Below are 7,500 nucleotides of genomic sequence, written 5' to 3' on the forward strand. Positions count from 1 at the left end.
CCATGATCCGTCTCTCACACCAGGTGCAGCCATGACCCGACCCTCACACTCTGTGGAGCCATCACCCAACTCTCACACTCTGTGGAGCCATGACCCGTCCCTCATACTATGTGGAGCCATGACTGTCCCTCACACCAGGTGCAGCCATGATCCCACCCTCACACTCTGTGGAGCCATGAACCGTCCGTCACACCATGTGGAACCATGACCCGTCCCTTACACTGTGTGGAGCCTTGACCCGGCCCTCACACCAGGTGAAGCCCTCTCCCGTCCCCCACACCATGTGGAGCCCTGACCCGGCCCTTACACCATCTGGAGTTACGACCCGTCTCTCATACCACGTAGAGCTCTGACCCGCCCCTTATATCATGTGGCGCCATGATCCGTCCCTCCCACCATGTGGAACCATGACGCTGCTCTTACACCATGTGGTGCCGTAACTTGTACGCACACCATGTGGAGTCCTGACCCGGCCCTCACACCATGTGATGTCATGACCTTGCCCTCACAGCATGTGGAGCCATGACCCGTCCTTCACGCCATGTGAAGTCCTGACCCAGCCCTCACACCATGTGGAGCCCTTACCCGTCTCTCACACAATGTGGAGCCATGACTCGGCCCTTACACCATGTGGAACCAAATTTCGGCCCTTACAGTATGTGAAGCCATAACCCAGTCCCCTCACTATGTGGAGCCAGACTCGGTCCTTACATTATATTGGAGTCCTGACCCGGTCCTCACACCATGTGGAGCTATGACACGGCCATCACACCGCGTGGACCCCTGATCTATCCCTCCCACCATGTGGAGCCATGACTCGGCCCTCATACCATGTGGAACCATGCTCCGGCCCTTCCAGCATTTGGTGCCATGACCCGGTCCTCCCAGTATATGCAGCCATGACCCAGCCCTCACACCATGTGGAATCATGACCCAGTGCTCACAGTAGCCATGACCCGGCCCTCACATCATGTGGAGCCCTGATCTATCCTTCACTTCATGTGGAGCCCTGACTCGGCCCTCACACTATCTGGAGCAATGACCCTGCCCTTATAGCATGCGGAGCCGTGACACGGCCCTAACATTAAGTAGAGCCCTGACCCGACCCTCACACTATGTGGAGCAATGACCCGGGCCATACAGCATGTGGAGCAATGACCTGGCCCTCACACTACGTGGAGTCATGATCCTGCCCACACACCATGTGGAACCATGACCCAATCCTCTTGCCTTGTGGAGTCATGACATCCCACCCCCTCACATCATGTGGATCCATGAGAGCTCGGCCCTCACAACATGTGGAAGTTCTAACATGGTTAGTATTGTAGTAGTACCAATCAAGAAAGAAAGCACAAAATATATACACATGCTCACATAAGAAAAGCAAATATACAGATACAAACAATCGCATAACCAGTAAACATATTCATTATAATACAGACTGACACAGTAAGGTAGCAGTATGAGCTGCTTTGGTTACGTGTTGTCTGACTTGTTGCCTGGCTTTCATGTCTATCATCCAGTTCAAGGCAAAGTTGTACGCCAGCATAATCTGGGTCGCTCCCTTGATTTATCACGAGAGCATAATGATAAGCAAGTCTACAAATGTTGACACACACACACACACACACACACACACACACACACACACACACACACATATATATATATATATATATATATATATATATATATATATATATATATATATATATATATATATATATATATATATATATATATATATATATATATATATATATATATATATATATATAGGGGTAAGAAAAAATTAGAGTTTGTTGTAAGTACTTGATGATCAAGTAAGACTACCATAGGGGCCTATAGCCATGGTTTTTGTAACACCCTTCAATAAAGACATTAATGACCAAAGTAGGCCAATGGACTGCCAAGCATACTGTGACCACTCGATTACCTGTAGGCTAAAGAAAAGCCGCGAATATTCTTACAGTTTGTTGGGAGCTGATTGCTGGCTGTAAATTCTGAGAGAAATGCATGCGTTCACCTATTCATTTTGAGCAGATGAGAACTTTCACACAAGCAAGAACTTTTCTGATCATTGGCTTCCTTTAAGAATGCTCGGATTTCATAATTGTGATACTGTTTGTGTGGTTTGTCTCTACTCAGACTCCTTACGTGCTGTTGGAGAATATGCATTTCAAGAGCAATTTCTTTCAGATACACTGCTGTCTTCCTAGATAGTGTGTTGGTGATACCAACGTAATGTATATGATGAAGACTACAGTCTTCATCTGGGCATGAATATTCATAGATCACATTGGTTGTCATGAATGGGCTGGGGTCATATATCATGATGTCTTTCATGGCCAGCTTGCTGATCCTGGTAACTTTATAACAGATGATTAACATTGTTCAATCCTCACTGTTGACACATATGACGTTCTCACTGATGATTTCCCCGCTCACAGCTCTGAAAGCTGGAGACCTTTGGTTGTGCAAGTATAGTTGAACTGTACCGCCATCTTTAGTGTTGAATGTAGAGTTGGTGGAGCCGTGTTTACGTGCTTCTTCATCTCGGTTTCTGCGCCTTTGTTAATGTATCTTCTGTTACCCAGCAACTGCCGCAGTCTAGAAGTTTTTAATGAAGGCTTTCCAGCTTGAGCAGTTGTGAAGGCTCTACTTATAAAGGACCTTCTAACATTCACTTTGTCGCGTTAACTGGCCGCAGTCAAGGCATCGGCCAACGCCAACAGGCTATCTGTAGATTTAATTGGAAAGGTTGCCGTCTTCACTGTTGTTGTGGGCATCAAGGATGATCATTCTACTCTCAGCACTTAGATCAAAAGTGAATTGAAGTACTGACTTCTTCGTAACCTTCCATAGAGACTGCAAGTGTTCTGGATATCTTACGTCAATCTCTTTTTAAAGATATCGTCCTCACAGCTGCCCAACCTGACCTAACCTCCACTCACGGGCTCTACACTTTACACGAAGGTTTTACTCACCATCCATGAGCTCCATCTTCCATCGACAGGCGCTACCTTTCACCCCTCAGTGCTATCCTCCACCCGGGGGTTTACCTTTCAGCGAAGAGGGCCAGGCGGTGAGGATGGCGTCATTTCCACAATGCTTTGACTTCCATGTGAAAATCCATAACGGCGTGACCTGATATGGCGTGATCAAGTGAGAACTAGGTTTAGTCAGGCAGTGCATGGTACAGGCATTTGATCAGCTGAGTTTTTTATAATATGTTCAAATGTGACCTAATTTTGTCTACGATGTTTTAAAGTGAACAATACGTGACTGCTGTCTGGGCTTTATAACCTGGTGATCACCATGTGCATGGTACTAGTTTAATCAAGCTCACACACATAAGTCTGCATGACCGAGTAAGTCCTCATTATGTGATTGTTACTGATTATTCTCCAGAATAAATTCACCGTCTTACATATTTGTAGAACCTCAGGCACCTTCAGAATGAACCCAGGCCTCCCGCACCCATTCGACACTGTTAATTTGGAAAGGTCATGGATGAGGGCGAGGACCAATATTCTCTATCTCCCATACGTTTAGTTATCTTGAATTTAATTTTTCTTTACTTTATTTGATCAATAAAGACACCATGTTGCCGGACAGGGAGGTGTGGTTAGCTTACTCCTCTGATCTTGTTCTGGACATTCACTCTTGGCAACGACCTGGTAATAACCATGTTAAAGCCTTGTAACAACCTTGTACTTGGGCTATAATGTTCTCAGAGATTGCCTCTTGTGATTTCAGTTAGGCGAACGGCTCCATGTAAGTCAGACCCTTCCCAGTATGCCAGCACTTCCTTAATAAGACAACCTTAATAAGTAAACCACCGTCTTCACAGTAAGGCAGACCCTCTACAGTAAGGTAATCCCTCCTCAGTTCATCAGCCCTTCCACAGTAAGAAACCACTCCATAGTAAACCGTACGATCGATGAGGAAGAGAAACTAGAGTGCATTCAAAGAATAAGAAGCAAACTCGTCCCTTCACTCAGAGATAAGCCAAAAGGAATGACTCGGAGACTGAAAATCATTCGAGAGAGAGAGAGAGAGAGAGAGAGAGAGAGAGAGAGAGAGAGAGAGAGAGAGAGAGAGAGAGAGAGAGAGAGAGAGAGAGAGAGAGAGAGAGAGAGAGCAGATTTGTAATTTGGCAAAAGTGTTCAGTATTCTGAATAATTTCAACGACATAACATACGAAAATTATTTGTCCCTTTAGCGCAGATTCAGTGACAAGAAATATGGGTATGAAAACAAAAGGAAGTTGCAACAACAATGTGGGCAAACGTCATTTAACATAGGAATGAACTATCTCCTAAATTAGTACATGCATCCACTGTAGACACCTGTAGCACGCCCCAGGTTCGCCCCCACGACCCGGCACGCCTCCAGGCTCGCCCCTACCAGCCGGCACACCCCCAGGCTCGCCCCTACCAGCCGGCACATCCCCAGGCTCGCCCACACCCCTAGCACGCCCCCAGGCTCGCCCACACCCCTAGCACGCCCCCAGGCTCGCCCCTACCAGCCGGCACATCCCCAGGCTCGCCCACACCCCTAGCACGCCCCCAGGCTCGCCCACACCCCTAGCACGCCCCCAGGCTCGCCCCTACCAGCCGGCACATCCCCAGGCTCGCCCACACCCCTAGCACGCCCCCAGGCTCGCCCCTACCAGCCGGCACATCCCCAGGCTCGCCCACACCCCTAGCACGCCCCCAGGCTCGCCCCTACCAGCCGGCACACCCCCAGGCTCGCCCCTACCAGCCGGCACACCTCCAGGCTCGCCCACACCCCTAGCACGCCCCCAGCTCGCCCCTACCAGCCGGCACATCCCCAGGCTCGCCCACACCCCTAGCACGCCCCCAGCTCGCCCCTACCAGCCGGCACATCCCCAGGCTCGCCCACACCCCTAGCACGCCCCCAGGCTCGCCCACACCCCTAGCACGCCCCCAGGCTCGCCCCTACCAGCCGGCACATCCCCAGGCTCGCCCACACCCCTAGCACGCCCCCAGGCTCGCCCCTACCAGCCGGCACACCCCCAGGCTCGCCCCTACCAGCCGGCACACCCCCAGGCTCGCCACACCCCTAGCACGCCCCCAGGCTCGCCCCTACCAGCCGGCACACCCCCAGGCTCGCCCCTACCAGCCGGCACACCCCCAGGCTCGCCCACACCCCTAGCACGCCCCCAGGCTCGCCCCTACCAGCCGGCACATCCCCAGGCTCGCCCACACCCCTAGCACGCCCCCAGGCTCGCCCCTACCAGCCGGCACATCCCCAGGCTCGCCCACACCCCTAGCACGCCCCCAGGCTCGCCCACACCCCTAGCACGCCCCCAGGCTCGCCCACACCCCTAGCACGCCCCCAGGCTCGCCCCTACCAGCCGGCACACCTCCAGGCTCGCCCCTACCAGCCGGCACATCCCCAGGCTCGCCCACACCCCTAGCACGCCCCCAGGCTCGCCCCTACCAGCCGGCACACCCCCAGGCTCGCCCCTACCAGCCGGCACACCCCCAGGCTCGCCCCTACCAGCCGGCACACCCCCAGGCTCGCCCCTACCAGCCGGCACATCCCCAGGCTCGCCCACACCCCTAGCACGCCCCTAGGCTCGCCCCTACCAGCCGGCACACCCCCAGGCTCGCCCCTACCAGCCGGCACATCCCCAGGCTCGCCCACACCCCTAGCACGCCCCCAGGCTCGCCCACACCCCTAGCACGCCCCTAGGCTCGCCCCTACCAGCCGGCACACCCCCAGGCTCGCCCCTACCAGCCGGCACATCCCCAGGCTCGCCCACACCCCTAGCACGCCCCCAGGCTCGCCCACACCCCTAGCACGCCCCCAGGCTCGCCCCTACCAGCCGGCACATCCCCAGGCTCGCCCACACCCCTAGCACGCCCCCAGGCTCGCCCCTACCAGCCGGCACATCCCCAGGCTCGCCCACACCCCTAGCACGCCCCCAGGCTCGCCCACACCCCTAGCACGCCCCCAGGCTCGCCCCTACCAGCCGGCACACCCCCAGGCTCGCCCACACCCCTAGCACGCCCCCAGGCTCGCCCCTACCAGCCGGCACACCCCCAGGCTCGCCCACACCCCTAGCACGCCCCCAGGCTCGCCCCTACCAGCCGGCACACCCCCAGGCTCGCCCCTACCAGCCGGCACATCCCCAGGCTCGCCCACACCCCTAGCACGCCCCCAGGCTCGCCCACACCCCTAGCACGCCCCCAGGCTCGCCCCTACCAGCCGGCACCACCCCCAGGCTCGCCCACACCCCTAGCACGCCCCAGGCTCGCCCCTACCAGCCGGCACAACCCCAGGCTCGCCCACAACCCCTAGCACGCCCCCAGGCTCGCCCCTACCAGGCCGGCACACCTCCAGGCTCGCCCACACCCCTAGCACGCCCCCAGGCTCGCCCCTACCAGCCGGCACATCCCCAGGCTCGCCCACACCCCTAGCACGCCCCCAGGCTCGCCCCTACCAGCCGGCACACCCCCAGGCTCGCCCATACCCCTAGCACGCCCCCAGGCTCGCCCCTACCAGCCGGCACACCCCCAGGCTCGCCCATACCCCTAGCACGCCCCCAGGCTCGCCCCTACCAGCCGGCACACCTCCAGGCTCGCCCACACCCCTAGCACGCCCCTAGGCTCGCCCCTACCAGCCGGCACATACCCCAGGCTCGCCCACACCCCTAGCACGCCCCTAGGCTCGCCCCTACCAGCCGGCACACCTCCAGGCTCGCCCACACCCCTAGCACGCCCCCAGGCTCGCCCCTACCAGCCGGCACACCCCCAGGCTCGCCCACACCCCTAGCACGCCCCCAGACACGTTACCATCCCGGCACGCCCCAAGGTACTACCCCAGGATCACCTTCACCTTTCGAGACGCCACGAGGCTTGCCCCCCCCCCCCCCCCCCCCCCAACGCTCCACTTCCGGTACACCCTCAGGCTTGCTCCCAGTCCACAGCGCGCCCTTAGCTATCCATCTCCCGGGCTCACCCTTAACCTCCAAAATGACCACTGGCTCGCCCCTTCATCCTGGCACGCCCTAGATTCCAAATCCATCTACCCACGGCACTCCTCTAGCTCAATCCCACTCCTTGGCACGTCCCCTGACGCCCCCCTCTTCAAACATTTACAGGTTCATCCGCACCCCCCTCGGCAGGTTCCCAGACTCATCCCTACCCCCTGGCACCTCACCAAGCTTGCCATTAACACTCAGCGCGCCCCCGAGCCCGTCCCCATTCTCCGGCACACCCCCAAGGTCCGCCCCACCTTCCCGGTGCGCCTCAAGGCTCGCCCCAACCCCTCGGCACGCCCCAAGGCTTTTCAGCGCCACCCGGAACGCCCATAGCCTCGTCCGCACCCCCGTCAAGCCACAGGTGAGCCCACTAGCGCTGGCATGCCCCCAAGCTTGCTCCTTCTTCCCCTGCAACAGCTCTTGCCACACAAAACAACAAGAATACTTTAAGCCTAGCTATCCATTTTCTTGTCGGCCAAGTCCTT

The 7,500-nt window shown here is 56.7% G+C and overlaps 1 protein-coding gene across 3 annotated transcripts in view; it reads left to right on the forward strand.

The window, feature by feature from the left end:
* Nucleotides 1-7,500, forward strand: part of LOC139746322 (glycine receptor subunit alpha-4-like) — a 50,477-nt gene that overhangs the window by 6,487 nt on the left and 36,490 nt on the right. The window lies entirely within an intron of this gene.

The sequence above is a fragment of the Panulirus ornatus genome, chromosome 64, assembly GCF_036320965.1.
Source record: "Panulirus ornatus isolate Po-2019 chromosome 64, ASM3632096v1, whole genome shotgun sequence".
Taxonomy (NCBI): Eukaryota; Metazoa; Arthropoda; class Malacostraca; order Decapoda; family Palinuridae; genus Panulirus; species Panulirus ornatus.